Source organism: Tenrec ecaudatus, chromosome 11, assembly GCF_050624435.1.
Source record: "Tenrec ecaudatus isolate mTenEca1 chromosome 11, mTenEca1.hap1, whole genome shotgun sequence".
Classification (NCBI taxonomy): Eukaryota; Metazoa; Chordata; class Mammalia; order Afrosoricida; family Tenrecidae; genus Tenrec; species Tenrec ecaudatus.
This window is the reverse complement of record NC_134540.1, coordinates 87,890,065-87,911,108: the sequence shown is the minus strand read 5'-3', so window position 1 is coordinate 87,911,108 and position 21,044 is coordinate 87,890,065. Positions and strand designations below refer to the sequence as shown.

Sequence of the window (21,044 nt, the reverse complement as noted above, 5' to 3'; positions counted from 1 at the left end):
AATAGAAGACTTAAATAAAACCAAGTTAGCTTGGCTGACTACAAGGTCAGTTGTTTAAACCCATCGGAGATTCTGTAAGAGAAAAGCTAGCCATCTGCTCCTATAAGGATTCAGCTGAAGAACTTTAAGGGACAGTGCTCTACTATACAAGGTCACTGTGAGTCAGCCTCAGCTCAACCACTCACAACAGCAACAAACAAGACCAAGATTAGACTAGCAGAGCATCTAAAAGTTCAGGATACAAGTGAGAATCGCTTGTCATACCAAGAAGCAGGAAAAACACAGCTTAGAAAAGGAAAGACAATCAACACTGAAATAAATCAAAGGCTAGAATGGTCAGATAAGCATTTTAGACTGTAATAAAAATGAGTCAACAAACAATTGACTGTTGGAGCAATGAAAAACAGAAAATATCAACTGAGGTAGTTAGTTTATTGTGCCAACCTGGCCAATAGACACATGTGGGGTTAATTGAAGGGCGGAGGGATAAATGGCTCACTGAGCCTCGCCTTTCTAGTTCTTTGTTCTCTTGCTTTGTGATGGTCAGACCAGGGTGCAGCTGCCTTAGCCAGTTCCCTGCTTCAGCTGGCAAGGCTCACTTCCTGCAAGACATCCCTGAGGAGAAGCCACATGGATCTACCCCGATGCAGCCCTGGCTACTGGAGAAGCTGTGTGGAGACCCCTGCCAGCGCTGAGATATTCACACATTCACTGAGTCAGCTTTCCTCCTGCAGTTGGCATCTTTGCTTCTGTTTTATGAGATAGAGGAGGACTTTGTGGATCGGTGTTGGACATAAGGGTTAATGGGTTAATGTTGGACTTGTGGGTTTGGGCAGCACTAGGTTGCGATGTTTTCTTGATGCGCACTTAACCTTCAAAGAAAACTCTCTCTTATACATGCATTTCTGTGGATTTGTTTCTCTAAAGTACCCAGACTAAGGCATCAACAAAGGAACAGAAGTTACAAAAAAGGACTAAATGAGACGGTAAACTACAATAACAAGTAAAAGTGAACTTCATATATGTTGTCGCAGAGTGGAGATGACAGAGCATAGAATCAGTGAATTTGAACACTGATCAAATGTGTCTATTCAATCTGAGTATGGAGAAAACAAACTGGGAAAGAAGTGAAGGCGTAAGGATTTAAGAAACCAGAACAAAAGATCTAGCATTCAGTGTATTCTCCAAAAGAAAGAAGAAAGTGTGGTGTTGAAAAGAAAATGTTGGAAACTTCTCAAATTTAGCAACAGACACAAACCTAAGAAAACACCATTAAGGAGGAGGTGGGGGTGGGGAGGAACTCCATGCTAAAATACATCTTATATAAACTTCTGAAAAGTAACCAAAAAACTCAAACCAAACTCACTGCCATCATGTCAATGCCAACCCATAGCAGCTCTCTGTAGGTCAAGGTCAATAGAACTGCCCCGGAGTGTTTCCAAGACTGCTAACTCTACAGGAATAGAAAGCCCTGTCTTTCCCCCTGGGAAAGGGTGATGGTTTTGAACTGCTGACCTTGCCAGACCACAGCCCAACTGGTAACCACTACACCACCAGGGCTCCTTTTGAAAAGTAAAAATAAAGAGAGAAAAAGATCTTAGAAACAATCAGGGAGAAATCATGCATACCTTGGAGAATCGCCAATGTGAGATTTCTCATCTGAAACCAGGGAGGCCCATAGGAAGTGACACAGGTGTTTCAAGTGACAGTAGAAAATAACTATCCATCAAATTTCTTCTGTCTGGCAAAGCGGACCTAAGAGAAAATAAAAAAAAGAATAAAATATTCCCAGAAGGAAAGAACATGAAGAGAACTCCTCACCATCAGATGTCCATCAGAATGTAAAGCTGCGGCGGGGCAGTGAGGGGCTGCAGTGGATGAGCTGAAACAAAATGTCCGTGAATTGTTGAAGGTCAAACAGATGTCCTCTGTAAACCTTCACCTAATTCACAATGAAAAGACAAAAAATGGAAAAGAGACACAGGGAGAATAGGATGTATGTAACAGATGTTGCCACCCTGGGTTTCTCCAGTCACCGCTTGGTAATCGTTTAGGCTGTTTCCACCTTTGGCCTGGTGTGGCGAGCAATGCAAGGAACACTGGCGGACAAGTCTCAGCTTTTAAATCTCTGGGGGCATGCACCTACGAGTGCCTTTGCTCAGTCAGAGGGAAGTCCTCGTTTTCGTTTATTTGAGCAACAACTATATTGGTTTCCACAATGATTGTACTATTTTGTTCTTGTTTTTAATTTTAATACATCATTTTATTGGGGACTCTTGCAGCTCTTATAACAATCCATACATCCATTATATCAAGCCCATTTGTGCATATGTTGCCATCATCATTTCCAAAACATTTTCTCTCTACTTGAGCCCTTGGAATCAGCTTTTTCCCCTTCCATTCCCCACCCCTTGTGAACCCCTGATAATTTATAAATTATTTTCATTTTCATATTTCACATCATCTGCTGTCTCCCTTCACCCATGTTTCTGTTGTTCATCCCTCTGGGGTAGGGGTTGCTTGTACTATTTTTGTATTCCAAATTCCCACCAACATTTGCTATTTTCTGGTTTTTGTGTTTATCTTGTCATTCGAGTAGGAGTGAAAGGGTATCTTCTGGTGGATTTGAAGTGTATCTCTCTCTGATAATTTCACTATGTATTTGTTCACGTGTTTGCTGTCTATTAGAATGCCCTCTGAGGTAAAATATCTACTCAAGTAATATATCTTATTGTAGCTAAAAAAAGAAAAGGTCATGTCAATTGACTCAGTAAATTATTTGACAAATGTGAAACGCCCTTAGAATACTGTGACTTCTGAGGAACTTCCTCAATTTAATAAAGAGCCTCTACCCCCCCAAAAAATAAATAAAAATTAAGATCTGTAGCAACCCTATAGGACAGAGTAGAGCTGCCCTTTTGGGGTTCCTGGGACTTGAAATCTTTTTTAAAAATCATTTTATTGGGGGCTCTTAAAACATTCCATACATCAATTGTACCAGGCATATTTGTACATATATTGCCATTATCATTTTCTAAACATTTACTTTCTATTTGAACCCTTAGTATCAGCTCCTCTTTTTTCCCTCCCTCCCCCATCCCACTCTTGTGACCTCTTGATAAATTATACATTATTATTGTTTTCATATCTCATAATGACCACTGTCTCCCTTCATACACATTTCTGTTGTTCATCCCCCTGGGGAGGGGAAAATTATGTGTCAATCATTGCTATTGGTTCCCCCTTCCTCCCCTCCTCCTCCACCTTCTCCCTACCCTCCTGGTATTGCTACTCCTGAGGGTTTATCTGACCTGATTTCCGTGTGTCATGAGCTCTTGCCTCTACTAGTGTACGTGCTCTGGTCTAGCCAAAACTGAAAGACTGGACTAGAATCATGAGAGGCGGGTAGGGGTGAGGGGGGCGGGGTGTATTAGACAGGGTTCTCTAGAGAGAACCACTTGTGTTTATCGGCCAGGCTGGCACAATAAACTATCTCACGGGCTGAGGAAGCCTCAAAAAATCAGAGGAACATTGTGTGTTTCATTGGTGCTACACTGAGCCCTGGTTGACTCATCCCTTCCTTGTGATCCTTCTGTGAAGAGATGTCCTGTTGTCTAAATGGGTTTTCTGTCTCTGCTTCAAGCACCATCCTCAATAATTTGTTGTTGTTGGTGGTGGTAGTGTTTTGGGGCATCTGGTGCCTGCTACCTGATTCCATCAACACCTGGTGTAATTCTTCCATGTGGGCTTATTGTTTCTCTGCTAGAAGGCTGCTTGTTTAACTTCAAGTCTTTAAGACTTCAGATGCAATATTTTTTTGATAGCTGGGCACCATCAGCTTTATTTACCACACTTGCTTATGCACCCATTTTGTCTTCAGCAATCATGTAGGAAGGGTAAGCATCACAGAATGACAGGTTGTTAGAACAATGCAGCCTTGTGTTGAGGGAGGGCTTGAGGAGATGCCCAAAGTCCACTTTCTCAATGTATACATCCACTTACTCGATGTAGTGCCACATAAATATATGTACATAAGCCAATACCTCTATTTTTGTGAATTAATATATTTACATAAGTGCACACCTGTTTATACCTCTGTCCATAGCTTTGCTTCCTAGATCTGCCCTCGGTTTCCTTTTACCTTCCTCCTGCCCCACCATCATGCTTGCCCTTCTTCAGCTCTTAGTAATTCCTCTCAGCTAGATTTGCTGTTGCTCCAACACCACTGGGATCTCTACATCCTCCTCATTGCCTTTAACTTCAAATCTTTATAGGAGTAGACAGCCTCAATTTGAACTCTGCAGAGCTGGTGGTGATTTCAAACACTGATCTTGTAGGTAACAGAGTCATAATTTACTGGATGGCAGTGAAGGACCAATATTTATGGCAAACACAATAATTAATGGTGAAAGACAAAATGCTTTCATCTAATACTGGAAAAACACAATGATATCTGCTCTCACCCCTCTTCAAAACAGTCCCAATTGGAAGGGTATAAATAAAACTCTATTTGCAGACCACATGATTATTTATTTATTTAGGACACAGGGAATTGTGATACACTTCGTGCCCTTGGGTGTTGTTAGGTGCCTTTCAGTGATGCTATATACAACAGGACAATTGCTGTTTGGTCGGAACTCGGGATCATTCTTGCTGTACTTCTTCCAAGACAGATTTGTTTGTTCTTTTGGCAATCCACGATAGTTTAAATATTCTTTGCCATGTGCATCAATTTTTCTCTTATCTTCCTATTCATTGCCCAGCTCTGATATGCATATGAAACAAGTGAACATTCCCTGGCTTTTCGTCAGGCACATATGAGTTGTATCCTCAAAGTGGTATCTTCACTCATTAGCACTGGAGGGAGGGCTCCTGGGGCGCATGTGCCCGCTCACGATGTGACTTCTCGATGGCTGTTTTCATGAGCATTGCTGTAGATCCAAGCAGAATGAAATCGCGGACATCTTTCATCTCTTTTCTATTTATCATTGGTTTGTGTGTGGAGATCTTTGTTTGCTTTATAAAGATTTTTTTCCATGCCATCTTCAGTTCTTTGAGACATCCATACTGAAGACTGTCAGATTTGATTTTCATCCCTCGGGGCTTCGATGCCTCTTCACTTTCTGCAGGCAAGCAATCTTGATGTGTTCCCCGTTCCTACACACCATGTTCTGAGATTATTTGCTCAGCCTTCAGACTGAATCAGTATGGTGATGGATATAATCCTCATGCATACCTTTCCTGGGTTTTAACCACTCACTGTCCCCTTGTTCTGTTTGAATGACTGGCACTTGGTCTATGTACCAGTTTTGCACACACACAATGAAGTGTCTAGGAATCCCCATTCTTCACAATGTTATCCAGAATTCGTTATGATGTTTGCATTGAAACACAATGCAAATAAAAAAAATATTCTACTTTCAACTGAGATCTCTCTAGCTTAAGCAAATGTCTCTAATTTTCCATATTTTTTCCAAATAGAGCTTAATTTTCTGTTAGTTCTCAGTCAATGTACTGCTGTAACCATTTTTACATTATGTTCAGCAAAATTTTGCTTACATGTAATAGTATTGATATTGTTTGATAATTTCTGAATTCTGCTGGGTCACTTTTCTTTGGATTGGCCCAAATATGGATCTCTTTCCATCAGTCACCAAGTGGCTGTCTTCCGAATTTCTTAGCACAGACAAACGAGTGCCCCCAGAAACACCTTTTACTTTCTTCATGTATGATGTGCTGGGTGTTATCCCATAGCTTGTCACGTCTTGGTTCATTAGTGTTCAATGCTTCCAATCTAGTCTTGAGAAGAGCTACCAATCCTGGTGGGATGTGCTCACGGCCACATTTTGGATCTCCTTTTAAGTTGTTTTAAAGACCCCTGGTGGTGTAGTGGTTACGTGCTGGGCTGTGGTCCACATGGTCAGCAGTTCAAAACCAGCAACAGCTCCGAGGGACAAAGACTGGACTTTCTACGCTCATCAACAGCTACAGTTTTGGAAATCCACAGGGGTCACTATGAGTCTGTATTGAGTAGATGGCAGTGAGTTTCGTTTTTTTTTGGTTGGGTTTTTTAGCTGTTTTAATTTTCATTTTCAACCAGAGCTTGCATATAAGCAACTGATGGCCTATTCCACAGTCAGACCGTGGCCTTGTTTTTGCTGATGCTCTTAAGCATCTCCATCATCTCATCCCACAGATGCAATCAATATATCTGTGTATTCCATCTGGTGTCGTCTGTGTGAATAGCTACCACTTGTGTTGTTGAAAACGGTATATGCAATGAAGAAGTTGTTGGTCTTGTAAACTTTCATCACTATGTTCCTGTTTCTTTCTTTTTTGAAAAAAATATTTTTTAATTTTAATAAATCATTTTATTGGAGGCTCTTACCGCTCTTATAACAACCCATACATCCATTGTATCAAGCACATTTGTACATATATTGCCAAGCACATTTGTACATATGTTGCCATGATTCCAAAACAATATTCCTGTTTCACTCCTGTCACCAAAGTCGTATCTCCCAGTCACTGATCCTTCTACCACCACCCCTTCCCCAACTTTTGAGTTCCAATCACCAATGCATCTGTATTGCACTCTGATTAAATTCAGACTGAAAAAGTTGGTAGACTTCTTTCATTTCTTCATCCTTGGCTTTAATGGTTGGTCTTAAATTTGCATTAACAGTCAGATTAATTGATCTTCCTTGTTGTTGCTGTCAGGTGTCATCAAATCAGTTCAGAATTGTCACTACCTTCTGTACATCAGAACAAAACACAGCCTGGCTCTATGCCATACTCATAATTGTTATGTTTGAGCCCATTGCTGCAGCCACTGTATCGATCCATCTGGTTGAAGGTTTTTATCCTTTGGGTTACCTGTGGTAAACTGAGGGCAGGGCTGAGAATGCAGTGCAGCTGTGCTCATAATTAAGGGTTTGGAAAGCTGACTCCGATGGCAGAAGCCCTTCATGGTTATGAGATAGAAATACTCTTAGTACACAGTCTCGTGACTGAACACAGTCCCTCCAATAACCCCCCATAAAGGATTTGTCATAAAGGAGCTACTCTAAAAGATGTCTCATCCCTGCGTCTGGTTTGTCACTATGCCAGAAGGTTATCTAGAGATAAAAGCGATCAGGTTCTATAGCCCAGCACACCATTAAATGTAGCAAACTCGCTTCTGAGATCCTCTTCTGATATGGATCATAAACTGTTCCCTTGGGGAGGGGGATATTCAAGGTCAACTAGCACTCGGTCAAGATGATGACTTAGCTCATTGCTGGTTTATTATGTTTCCCACTTATGATACTACCCATTGACTAAGTTATGATCTTCGTATGACCTGTATGCCTTTTGAAAGCTGGCTCTGTGCGCCCCATCATATATGCCCCCTGGAAAAGACATTCACTCTCTTGGTCCTGACACAGGGACAAGGAGCCCCTGTGCTCTGCTATCGGTCTGCCTTTATTATTTCCCACAACCTCAAAGTCGCTCCTGAGGAGCTGTTCGAGTGTTGGGGACCCGTACCCTGACAGATTGAGCTTCTACTTCTCCAAGAATGAGGTTCTTCTTCAAAGACCAGTCTCTCCTGGTCGCACGTGCAAAATAGGTGAGCAGGACTCTTACTCTCTTCGCTTCCAAAGAGCAGCCTGGCTGTCTTCATTCCAAGGCAACTTTGGTTGTCCCTCTGTCTGTACTTTCAATATTCTACACCAAGTTCAGATGCATTGATTTTATTTTAATCGTCCTCATTTACTGTCTAGCTTTCACGTGCCTATAAGGTGATTGACAACACTATGATTTGGGTCAGGCACACCCTAGTCCTCAAAATGACATCCATGATCCTTAATACTTTAAAGAGCTCTTCTCAGCCGAATTATCCAATGCACTACACCATTTGATTTTTGACTGCTGCTTCCATAAACATTGATCATGGATTCAAGCAAGATGAAATTCTTAGAACTTCAATCTCTTCTTCGCCTATTCTAACACTATTGTTCCAGTTGTGAGCTTTTTTATTCTTTCACACTGAGTTGCAATCCATACAGAAGGTTGTTGTCTCCAGTGTTCTTTTTAAAAAATGTGCCCTAGGCCTGAAACAGCTCTGGCCACGATCTAGGCATCCAGCGAGGATGAACAAAGGGCTGCCAGTCTGCTCTGGCCCTGGCTGATATAAGAGCACCACCATCAATCAGGTTTCCTTTTGCCCATAGCCAGGGCTTGCAGTCTTCAATTTTCATCAACCAGTGTTTCAATTCCTCTTTGCTTTCAGCAAGCGAAGTTGTGTCATTGGCATATTGTAGGTTGCTTGTAAACCCTCCTCCAATCCTGATGCTACTTTTTTCTTCATAGTGTTCCACTTCTCAGCATATAGATTGAATAAGGATAGTGAAAGGACAGAACCCGGATGCACACATTTGCTGATGTTATACCATGCAGAATTCCCTTGCCCCACCTCCATGTACAGAACTTCACTTTCTGCTCCATGTTATCCATAGTTTGTTATGGTCCACACAGTCAAATACGTCTGCACAGTGATTAAAACACAAGTAAACATCTCCCTAGTATTCTCTACCTTCAGCCAAGATCCTTCTGACATTACCAATGATATTCTTCATTTGATGACCTCTTCTGAGAAATCCAGCCAGAATGTTGGCAGCTCCCCATTACTACAACCATTTAAAACTTCTCTTCCGCAAAATTTTCGTGGCATGTTATATTAATATTGCTTGATAATCTCCTCATTCTGTTGGGTCACCTTTCTCTGGATGGATCCTTTCCAGATGCTTGGTCAGATATCTATCTTCCAAATTTCTTGGCATAGACTAGTGAGTGCTTCATCAGATTGTGGAAACATTGGTATTCCATCATTTCCTTTTTTTTTTCTTTCATTAATGCCCTTGGTGCAGTTTGGAATTATTTATTCAATATATTTGGTTCTTCATAATTTGCTGTCTCTTGAAATGGTTGAACATCAACCAAGTATTTTTGGTGCAGTGACTGTGTAGTCCTTCCATCACCTTTTAATTGCTCTTTCCTTCTTCATTCACGCATGATGTTCTGGATGTCATCCCACAGACGTTCAGGTCTTCTGTCATTAGTACTCAATGCAACAAATTCATTTCTTCAGATGTTCTCTAACTTCGGTGGGATATACTCAAGGTCATTTTTGGTTCTTTTTAAAAATAACTTTATTAGGGGCTCATACAACCCTTATCACAATCCATATATACATAAATTGTGTAATGCACATTTGTACATTCATTGTCCTCACCATTCTCAAAACATTTGCTCTTCACTTAAGCCCCTGGCATCAGCTCCTCATTTTTCCCCTCCCTCCCCACTTCCCCCTCCTTCATGAACCCTTGGTAATTTATAAATTATTATTTTGTCATATTCTTGTCCTGTCTTACGTCTCCCTTCAACCACTTTTCTGTTGTCCATCCCCCTGGAAAGAGGTCACATGTAGATCCTTGTAATCAGTTCCCCCTTTCCAACCCACCCTCCCTCTACCCACCCAGTATTGCCACTCACACCCCTGGTCCTGAAGGATTCCCTTTGTTTCCAGTTCCTATCTGTACCAGTGGACATCCTCTGGTCTAGCCAGACTTGCAAGGTATAATTAGGATCATGATAGTGGGGTGGGTAGGAAGAATTTAGGAACTAGAGGAAAGTTGTCTTTTTCATCATTGCTACATCACACCCTGACTGGTTCATCTCCTACCCGATACCCTTCTGTAAGGGGATGTCCAGTGGCCTACAAATGGACTTTGAGTTTCCACTCCGCACTCCCCACCTCATTCACTATGGTAAGATTTTGTGTTCTGATGATGCCTGATCCCTTCGACACCTCGTGATCACACATGCTGGTATGCTTCTTCCATGTGGGCTTTGTTGCTTCTGAGCTAGATGGCCGCTTGTTTACTTTCAAGCTTTTAAGACCCCAGATGCTATATCTTTTGATAGCCAAGCACCATCAGCTTTCTTCACCACATTTGCTTATTAACCTGCTTTTTGTCTTCAGCGGCTGTGTCGGAAAGGTGAGCATCATAGAATGCCAATTTAATAGAAGAAATTATTCTTGCATTGAGGGAGTACTAGAGTGGAGGCCTAATGTCTTTCTGCCACCTTAATACTAAACCTATAAATATATGTACATAGATCTATTTCCCCATCCTCATATATAAATATATTTGCATATGTAGAAGCCTTTATCTAAACCTCTACTAATGCCCTTTGCCTCCCAGCTCTTTCCTCTATTTCCTTTGACTTTCCTCCTGTCCCACTATAATGCTCAGTCCCCACAAGGGTTTCAGCAATTCTTCTTGGTTACATTACCCTTGATCATGCCCTACCAGGCCTCCTACACCCTCCTCACCAACTATTTGAATCACTTGTTGTTCCCTTGTCCCTGGGTTTGTTAACAGCACTACCTTTACCCCCACCTCCTCCTCTCCCATGTTCCCCAGAACTGTTGGTCCCATTGTTTTCTCCTCCAGATTGTTCATCCAGAAAAACAAGACAGAGAAAAACCAAGCAACAATATAAAACAAAACAGCAACAACAACAAACCAATAACAAAAAAAAAACAAATTATAAGAAAGAAAAGCTTGTAGTTAGTTCAAGGGCTATTTGCTAGCCTTTAGGTGGGTTTTCCAGTCCAGTCTGTTGGACCACCACGCCTTGACCCAAAGTCCACTTTCAGCATTCCCTGGGGACCTCACCGCTCCGTTCCCTTGCTGTTCTGTTCGTGCGGCAGGATCAGATCGGGTGCAATTCCCACACTTTGTCTCCAGTCATATTTTGGTTCTTACGGAGTTCTTTTTTAATACGTCAAGTTCAACTTGAATGTACAGCTAAGTAATTGATGATCTGTTCCGCAGTCATTACGAGCAGCTCTACTTTGAAGGAGCAACTTTTCCCCAGTTGTAATTTCAGTGCCTTCCAACCTGAGAAACTAATTTTCTGGCACTGTATTTGACAACGTTTCAGTGCTATTCATAAGTTTTTTGTGTCTAATTCTTCAGACGTGGGCAACCTATAAGTGGAAAGACTATTCTTTCTTCCTAATGTGAACTTAATCTGGAAGTTCTGCTGAAATGTGCTCATCTTTGGTGACCGTGGTGGCATTTGAAACACCAGTGCCATATCTTTCAGCTCACAGCCATGTGCAAGCCTCCATGACATGACAAGCTGATGTACGAATGATGATCTTCCTTGTAAACATTTGAATATCATTCTATCACAAACCACACTGGACTTTGAGATCTCTCTCACTGCTATTGAGCCATTTCCACTTCATAACATTTTTTAAATGTTCTCTTTTTTACCCTTTTAGTTATTTATTATTATTTATCAAAATAATTTTTGGGGGGCTCATACAACTCTTTTTTTTGCTCATACAACTCTTATCACAATCCATACATGTATCCATTGTGTCAAGCATATTTGTGCATTTGTTGCCCTCATCATTCTGAAACATTTGCTTTCTACTTGAGCCCTTGGTATCAGCTCCTCATTTTTCCCCTCCCTCCCCACTCAAAAATGTTCTTACTAGTGATGATTCCAACACTATTCCTCTTGAATCTGTCATTTCCAGAATGGTACATGATATGATTTTCCAGTTGAAAATAGCCATCTCAGTCCCTTTCTGGTCACTTACCCCTAGGATAGCCATCATTCTGTGCTTCATTTCATTTTTGATGACTTCCAATTTTCCTAGATTTATACTTTGCACATCTCATATTCTGATTATTAATTAATGTTTGCAACTGTTTCTTACTAATGTTGAGTCATTGCTTATCAGTAAATGAAGATCTCCAAAGCTTTATTCCATTGAAATCATTAAGGCCAACTTAACTTTGAGGCAAAGTTAACGTTTCCTTGTGAGTGCTTGTGGGTTAGGGGCCAAGTTGCTAACTGCAAGTTTGGTGGATCGACTGCTCTAGCTTCTCCATCTGAGAAAGATGAGGCTTTCTGGCTCCATCAATGGGTCTCAGAAGCGCTGACAGGGTTGCTATCAGTTGCATCAGCCCGAGGTCACTGATTTGGGTTTGCTTTCCCCATCCTGAGGAGCTCACCTTCTGGTGCTACGCTAGACAACGTTCCACTGGGATTCGCAAAGTTTCCAGTCACGAATTCTTCAGAATTGATTCACCTGTTCCTTCTTCCTAGATATTTCAGGTTGAAACTTGTCCACCTTTGATGAGCTTTCTGGTATTGGAAATACTAGTGGCATAGTTTCCAGTACCCATAGCAACGCCCAAGCCACCACAGCAAAGCAAGCTGACAGATCTGTAGTGACTTCACTCAGAATAATGGCTAAAATTTAAAAGAGTGACAATATCAAATGTTGGCAAAGAATATGGAGTAGCTGTAACTTTTACTTAGTGGTGAATGGGACAATCACGTGGAATTCTGTGTGACAGTTTCAAAAAGCAAAAATAGCCACCTCCTCTGTGACCTACTCATGTGACCCAGAAAGTCTGCTCCTAGAGAATTGAAAGCATATATGTGCACAACAGATAATAGCTCCATCAGATAAGAGCACCACCACTGCACCGCCGGAGTGCCTCTGAATACAATCCAAATATGTATCAGTAAGTGGATAAATTGTCTTTTATTTCACAGTGGAATTCTGGTTAATAATAATAATATATAAAGAACTGCTGCCACATAAAAATTGTGGGTGGTTGTCCATAAGATTGTGTTGGACAAAAGAAGCCAGGCTTTGAAGAGGAGACCAAATTATTCAATGGTGATAGAAATTAGAACTGTGGATGACTATGGGGTGTTAGGCTTGACTGAGAGGAGGCATGAGAGAACTTTCTTGGCTGATGGAAGTCTTTGTGGGAGGAGAGATTCCTTCATGGGCTCATAAGCTGTAAGTCTTCCAGTTCCTCTCCTGGTATTGCTAGGCTTCCACACAAACAATGCATACCTTGAAGTCTTATGGAGTGTCCAGATAAGAAGCAGGGATTACGTGATGGAATTTTGTCTGACTACACCTTCCTCAAGTGCTCCCTGCAGTGAATTTTTATCCTCTGAAGTATGAACTGGCTGGAGGAGGGCCTCTAAGGCGCTTGCTCTTCCATGGGTGCAAAGTGAGGGCAAGCAGGAGCAGTCTCTACTCCACCAGAATTGTCTTTAGAGCCGGGGGGAACTGGCACTGTGGAACTGCTCCTATTGTTTGCTGTTTGCTGTGAGCAATTCAAACTTGGTGCCATGGAGTAGTGATCCTATTGAATGAAGTACAGTTGCCCCACATGGTTTCCAAGACTGTACATCTTTAGGGAAGCAGACTGCCACGCATTTCTCAAACCCCAAACCTTTAAGCAAGCAGCCAGTGGTTAAGTGCTAAGGGGTTAACAAAAATGTTGGTTGTTTGAACTTTCCCAGCAGCCCCACAGGAGAAATGATCTGGCAACCTGCTCCCCTAAGTCCTCAGCCTAGGACACTAAGGGACAAGTTCTGTTACGACGATGTAGGTACTTCTATGGTTTCAGTTTGCCAGCTCTTGAGTGTCTCTTGTGTGTGGCTCTATCACACTCCCTGGCTGTAGCACCAATGAAAGGCTGATGCTACTGGGTGGTGTCCTCATCCCGGGTCTGATTAGGAGACAACCTGCATGTGAAACACAATTCTTTCTTTATTATTTATTTATTAGCGTGTTGGTTACGTGAGTATCATGTGCATTCATTTAAAAAAACAGAAACAAAACACCGAATAGTACTGAAATGTTAGCATATTTCTCTGCATGCAAATTTTATATCAATAAAAAGAAATAATATGCACCTCAATCTAGAGTTCACTCTCACTGCTGCTGTTTAACGAGGTACTGAAGGCCAACTATGAAGAAAACTAATATGTACAATATTGGGAGGAGAAAATTAAAATTACAAATGTTTTAGCATCTACGGAAGAATATGATTAACTCCACCTTCTGCATCTGAAGGGCACAACAATAAAAGTGAAGGACAACGCACAAATCAAATAGGCAAAATTGTCACTCAGATTCATTTGTACCATTTAGAACTCTGCTGCTTCCTAATACACCGTTACACATTCCTTTCTATTTAAAAAATGGCAACAACAGCAACAGAATGGCAATAAGGGAATTCAAATGAAAAAAACAACCAAACGTGTGTCATTTATTTTAGGTTAGATGAGCAATACCTTGCGTAGGAAATGTCCTTCTCATCCACCTCAAGTTCCTTTTAGCATCTGGTTGAGATGAAGAGAGAATGCCTTGGTGATATTTAATCAATATCAAAGTCGGATAGAAGGAGTGTTTTAGATCAGGTTTCCATAATGCCGATGTCAAGTGTGCGATAATGCTTAAAAATGATGTTGTGGCCCTGGCCAACAATAGACTCAAAAGTGCAATTTTAGCAAAACAAATAAAATGATGGTTAAAAAGAAATAAAGAGTTCTCTCTGCAATGATCTCATAGGTCACCACATTGAAAAGCAAGGACAAATGTCGTCCTGGTTCCTATACGGGAGCTGTCGGAAAAGAAAGCCATGGTCACCACACTTAAATATCTCAGAAGGGGGAGAAAAACGAGGTGGTGAGAAAACAAAAATGTGTTGTACGCCTACTAGGTGTTGTTTGTCAAGTCCTTTATATAATTCATCTGCACAGCAATTCTATGATCTCCGTGTTGACACTCCAAAGGAGTGATTGTTCAATTGCTTGAAAAGTAGTTTGCTTTAATACCATACACATTTTCTAGGGTTGGACCCAGAGTAGTTCTTATTTAATAATCCCACAAAGAAGTTCAGTGTGCATTCAAGGTGGATGACCACCGCTTTCACCCCTCCCATACCTTAAAGATCCAGGCCCCCCTTCCTCACCCTCCCCTCCTAGCTTTTCCTTCAGGCTCCTTGGCTCCTGAGTCATTTCTTCTTATTTGGGTGATGCTCTTAACCACTGCCTGTGTGTCACTTTTCTTCTCTGATCGTGGACTCTTCTTTAGCGAAAACCAGCTGCCAGCAAATCAAGTCTGACTCAGGGCGAATCCCGTGTTTTTCAGAGTTGAGCTGCACACCATAGCCTTATCATGGCCTTTCTTTGGAGTTGTCAATGGTTTCTGCCAATGTTGTTTGGATGCACCTTCTGTACAACATTCTTCCATCTTAGCTTAAGGAACCCACAAGACAAATTCCTCCGTTGTCACCCCATTATCCTTATAGCTTGCCCTGCTCTGGCCCATCCTCCATCTAAGGCCATGACTTTCCCCATAAATACTTTTGAAGCAAACCTCAATCACACAGTACCAAGTATTATAGATCATTGACGTTCAACAGTATTTTTATTACATTCATCAAATGCAATTCAAATGATGCTGTTAGGTGGCATCAATTTCAACTAGTAGTTGTCCTATAGGATACAGCAGAACTCTGTCGAAATATGGTTTCCTGGACCATAATCTTTATAAGAGCTGATGGTTAGGTCTTTTCCCCTGCAAAACCTCAGAGTGGGTTCAAACTGCCAACCTTATATGTAACATCCAAGTGCTTAACTTCAACACAATCTAAACCAAAACACCAAACTCACTCCTGTTGAGTTGGTTCCGACTCGTGGGGCTCCCTAATGAACGTTTATATCCCAGTATAGATGTATTGGCATTTGATACACACTCACTATGAACAGATAAATGAATGCACATTGAATATGCTGCCAAAGGCATTTAGGGGAAAGACCTTCAATGAATTATATTTAGAGGAAGGGCCAAATAGCAATACATAAGCACTTTAAACAGAAAAGATACTTTAACCCCCCTGATTGTGGCCTTATGAGACCACTAAACTGACATGCAAACTTCATTTGTTTGGTATAAAAGCGGTAATTTGTAGATAGTTATTATTTTCAAGGGAAGAGGCCATCAACCTCCTTAAAATCCATGCAGTTTCCAGGGAGAGAGAGGCAGCCTCAGTGCATCATCTCACAGGCCAACACGATGGCATCCAAAGCTCACCCGACTCAGGGATCCATCTCCTTTTAATCACCATACGAAGACTACAAGTGGGATGTTGCCGTTGTTCTTACTGCCGATATCCAATGACTTAAAAACCCTAGCTCTCACTCACCAATGCAATATATATTTTAGGATATCATTAAGTTTTTATTTTATTTTTTCACAACTTCCAATTTTTTATTGATTCTTAGTTCGCACATTCCATATTCCAAGTATTAATGGATATTTTCTTTTTTTGTTGTTTGTTCGTTCATTTGTTTTCTTTTTCTTTTTAAACATTTTATCAGGGGCTTGTACAACTCTATTTAAGCCTTTTATATATTCCTAAAACTAGCTGGAGGCTCAGGACTTTGCTGCATTTAATTTTGGTAAAAAAAAAAATGAAGGAATGAATGAATGCCTTTGAAAAGTAGCAAATACGCCTCTTCCAGATTGAGTGGCGCTGTACCAGCACTCTGGATTTACTAGTAGATCTGTGTTCCCTCTACTTTCTGTCTGCAGGATTTTGTAGAATTCAGTCTTTCCCTTGAAGAATTCTTATTCCAGACAGGAAATGTTTTTTTTAATTGGTTTACATTTTCTTTCAAGAAGTTTTCCTCCGTGGTTATCTCAATGGGTCACTATTTCTCTAACATCCTCTGCCGACAAGTATAGGAATCTAGCAACACTCCTAGGGACTCTGGAATGAATTTAACATGAAATGGCTTGGAGTATGTTAACAAGGGAATATGACGTGGTTTAAAATCAGGAAAGGTGTACAATAGCATGGTGTCTGCTTGCCATAATCGTTCAATAATTGTTCGATCTGCATGCTGAGCAAATCACCAGAGAAGTTGACTTATATGAAGAAGACTGTGGCATCAGGATTGGAGGAAGGCTTAAGAACAACCTGCCAAACGCAGGTGAATAACCTCGCTTGCTGAAGGTGAGGAGGACTTGAAGCACTTGCTCCAGAAGACCCAGAATCGCAGCTTCAGTATGAATTATGACAATGTAAAGAACACCAAACGCCTCATCACTGGGCCCATGGATATCATCATGACAAACGGAGAAAAGATTGAGGTTGTCGAGGATTTTGCCTTTGGGCAACAATCAATGCTCTTGGAAGCAGCAGTCAAGAGATGAAAAGACACCTTGCATTAGGTACATCTGCTGCACAAGACCTCTTTAGAATATTGCAGAGCGAGGATGCTCATTTGAGCCCTAAGGTGTTCCAGACTCAAGCCATGGTGTTGCTTCAGATGCATGTGAAAGTTGGACATTGAATAGGGAAGAATGAAGAAGAATCGAAGCATTTGAATTGTGGTGTTGGAGAAGAATATTTCAAGTGCCAGGGCTTACCAAAAGGACTAACAAACCAGTCTTGGCAAAGGTACGGCCATAGCTCCTTAAAGGCAAGAGAGGCAACAGTTCATCTCACATGCTTTGGACATAGCGTCAGGAGAGACTAGTCCCTGGGGAAGGACATCCTGCTTGGTAGAGAGGAGGGGCAGTGCAAAAGAGGAAGGCTCTCAAGGAGGTGAACTGACACCATGGCCGCAACAATGGGCTCAGGTATAGGAACAGTTGTGCAGATGGTACAGCATGTGTCTCGTTCTGTTGTGCATAAGGTTGCTATGGGTCAGAACAGACTCTATGGTACCTAGTAACAACAGCATGCTAAGCCTTTCATTATATCTTTAATGGCCTTTGGGATAATCAAAAACATTTTATTGTAGTCTTTGGCTGCAGAAAAATTCTGTGGATAGAGACCAAATGCAAAGTATGTTCTATCATCTGAGGACTCTGCCATCACATGTGCGGACAGATCAGACAGGAGACCAGACAAAGCTCATCCGTTTCCAGTTGTCTCAAGTGTGTTCACAGCCTGATATTTATTTAATGTGGGAAAAGACTAATGGAACTAACGGGACCTTAAAAGTCACTCTGATCTATTTTCTTCCCTTTGAGCAGGACTAACTTAGCTTGACCTAATACAAACTCAATCCCATGACTGTGGAGTTGATCCCAACACATAGTGACCCTCTGAGGCACAGAAGAACCACCTCCATAGGACTCTCAAGGGTGCAATCTTTATGAAAGCCGAATCCCTGAGTGCCTTGTGCCTGCAAACCACTTACCTGTCATTTAGCAGCCTACTACTCTGACCGAGACTCCCTGCTAAAAACAAAACAAACAACTCGCTGCCATTGAGTGGCTTCCAACTCACAACAATCCTGTAGGACAGAGTAGAACTGCCCTGTGGGTTTCGGAGACTGTAACTCTCTATTAGGGTAGAAAGTTCCATCTTTCTCCCGTAACCTACCCTAGACAGGTGTCAATTCATCCTGTCTTTAAAGACCTTTGGGAAAGGTGATTCCATGTCCTTCCTCAGCAATCAATGCTTACAGGAAAGTCTCCTTGATACAGCGTGAGTACAGCAAGCCTATCCTGAATAATTGTCTCTGCTAGAAAATTTCCCCGGGACTCTAGCCCGAATCCCACAAATGCATCTCCCCTTATTATCTCCTAGCTCAAAAACAGATAACTGTTTCTTCCTGGCATTTGCGTAAATTTGTTTTTAAAAGTCCAAAGGCAGGGGCTTCATGCCTCTTGCTTGCATTCCAGGCACTGACAGGCGTCCGTCTGTCTGCAGACAGTGTGGAATGCATGCAGGATAAGTTCTGCTCCCAGGGTGGATCATTTTTCCCAAACCAGAAAGAAATAAGAGGGAGAGCAATAGCCAGAAAAGCCCTGGCCTGGGAAAGTTACAATAGAGGACTCTCTGAGATCACCCCAGATTGTTTCCCTGCAGATCCGTGCACTGCTGCACAAGCAGACCTCTGGGCGCAAACCCTCTGAGGACATACCTTTCTGGGATTGTGTTCAATTGCCTGCTCGCTGTCTTTCTTCAGACCCAGACGCCCAGGGCGTTGATCTTTTCCCACACTGGAGACTTCCCACTGTGAGGGCCTCTTGGACAAGAAGTACAAAAGGAAAACTTCAAGCCAAGATAATATTAATCAGAGTGGAATCTTCAGTGAACATGACTGAACTCGTTTATCTACCAACAGAATTTTTTCTTCTAGCTCTTCAGTACAAACTGTTCTTATTGTAAATGCTCCACCTCTCATGTACCAACTAGAGGGTGACTCCAAGAACTATACAAGGAGTCAACAAAGGAATTACTGACTCCACACCGCATTAACTTCTGTGCTATTGATATGAGGAAATCTAGTATCAACGTGGAGCCAATGGGAAGACGACCTCTAAGTCCTTAGACTTTACTGTGTGTCCTTTCTTAGCTAACGCTACAGAGTGAAGCCATCCATAGACTAGACTAGACTCGCAGGGGGGTATACCGTTCTTCACAATGGACCAAGCCTTTGGTCTATGCTTCTAAATACTTGGACTCCAAAGCAGGATATTGTGAAAAGAGTAAGGGGCTTGATGTCAGAATTTTGGTTGTCTGAAGCCTTGCTCTAATATTTTCTAGCTCTCTAAACTTGGGTAAATGACTTAATCTTCCTGACTTGGGTTGCTTGAACTATGTAATTTGATGTTGCAGGGTTGTGACAAGTTCTAGTGGTTTCTACGAGCAGTGTTCCAAAAATTCCTTCTGATGTTGGTCAACACAATGTAGACATGGTCATGTTTGGCTGAATATTGTGATTGTTCTTCTGTGCACACTTCCGATTTTTCTAAAACCTTATGCTGGCAGGATTGGGTACTCTCCAAAGTAATTAAGAAGAATTGAATTTTATGATAACATTAAATGGCTATAATTTTCTGGTATGTTCATATGTTTATGAAAGCTACTTTCAAAGATACCTTTGTGGTTCTGTATTGTTTACTGCTGAGAAGTAAAGAATAACCCTTCTTATACAGAATAACCCTTCCATACAGAATTTCGTATTAGCTCTACCCAAACCCATTGCCATTCAGATGGTTCTGATTCACAGCCATGCAACAGGACAGAGCAGACTCCATAGGGTTTCAAGCATGGGATCTCTCTGGAGCAGACAGCCTCCTCTTCCTTCCAGAGAGTAGCTGGCAGGTGTACATGGTCAGTCTCATGATAAAGTTCAGCGCTTCAATCACAGCCCCACCAGGACACCTTTAGAGAATGTCTATTTAGTAATCACTTTTATTGCTAAAACTTTCCTTATGTTGTAAGCACATGCAACATGCTTACATATGTTAACTTTTTAATCTTCAAATATCCCTATGAGGTAAGTATTATTATTTTCCCCATTTAAAGATGAGGAAAACTGAGGCATCAAGAAAGGCAACAAAAGTTCCAGGTCAGAGAGCTGGAGAGTATTGGACATGAGAGTCCAAACTAGAGTTTATGCTTTTAAACATGACTCCTTACATTTCATACAATTATAGCTCTATCCTAGTAAATTGATACCAAACATGTTGCCATGGGGATGATTCTAACTCATGGAAACCCCAAGTGTCACAGAATAAAACTGCTCCATAGGGTTTTTGGTTTATTTGTTTGTTTAAAATATTATGCTCATCTTTGCAGTAACAGAGCATCAAACCATTTTCCCATGATGCTGTGGGGTGCATTGGAACTGCCAACCTTTAGATCAATAACAAAGAATTAGCTATTTGCCTCACCAGGGATAAAAGCTTAATAATTTCATCTAAAAAATTTTAGAGGCACTGCGCTTGAGCGGTAGCCGAGCCCGTGAGAGGAGCCGTGCATTCGCTGCGGAGCCGGAGGAGGAGGGGAGAGGCTTGGAGTACACCAACATGAACAAGTTGAAATCATCGCAGCAGGATAAAGTTTGTCAGTTTATGATCTTCACACAATCTAGCGAAAAAACAGCAGTAAGTTGTCTGTCTCAAAATGACTGAAAGTTAGATGTTGCAACAGATAATTTTTGCAAAGACTATGCTGTTAGCACTTCCAGTGAGTCTGATGTATTGAAGTGTACTGGATCTGAAATGGTGTTTTGGTTTGGGGGAATCCTCCTTCTGCAGATCACATGTATATTGATGTGAATAGAGTGATGAAAAAAATGTCAAAATTACTGACGTGAAAAAAAATTTTACTATAACCTGGAAAAAAAAT

The 21,044-nt window shown here is 41.4% G+C and overlaps 1 non-coding gene across 1 annotated transcript; it reads right to left on the bottom strand.

Moving 5' to 3' along the window:
• Positions 1-8,078: 8,078 nt before the first annotated feature.
• LOC142462065 (small nucleolar RNA SNORA48) lies at positions 8,079-8,222 on the bottom strand. Its single transcript, XR_012787210.1, has one exon. It is a non-coding gene; the product is annotated as a small nucleolar RNA SNORA48 (small nucleolar RNA).
• Positions 8,223-21,044: the final 12,822 nt, after the last annotated feature.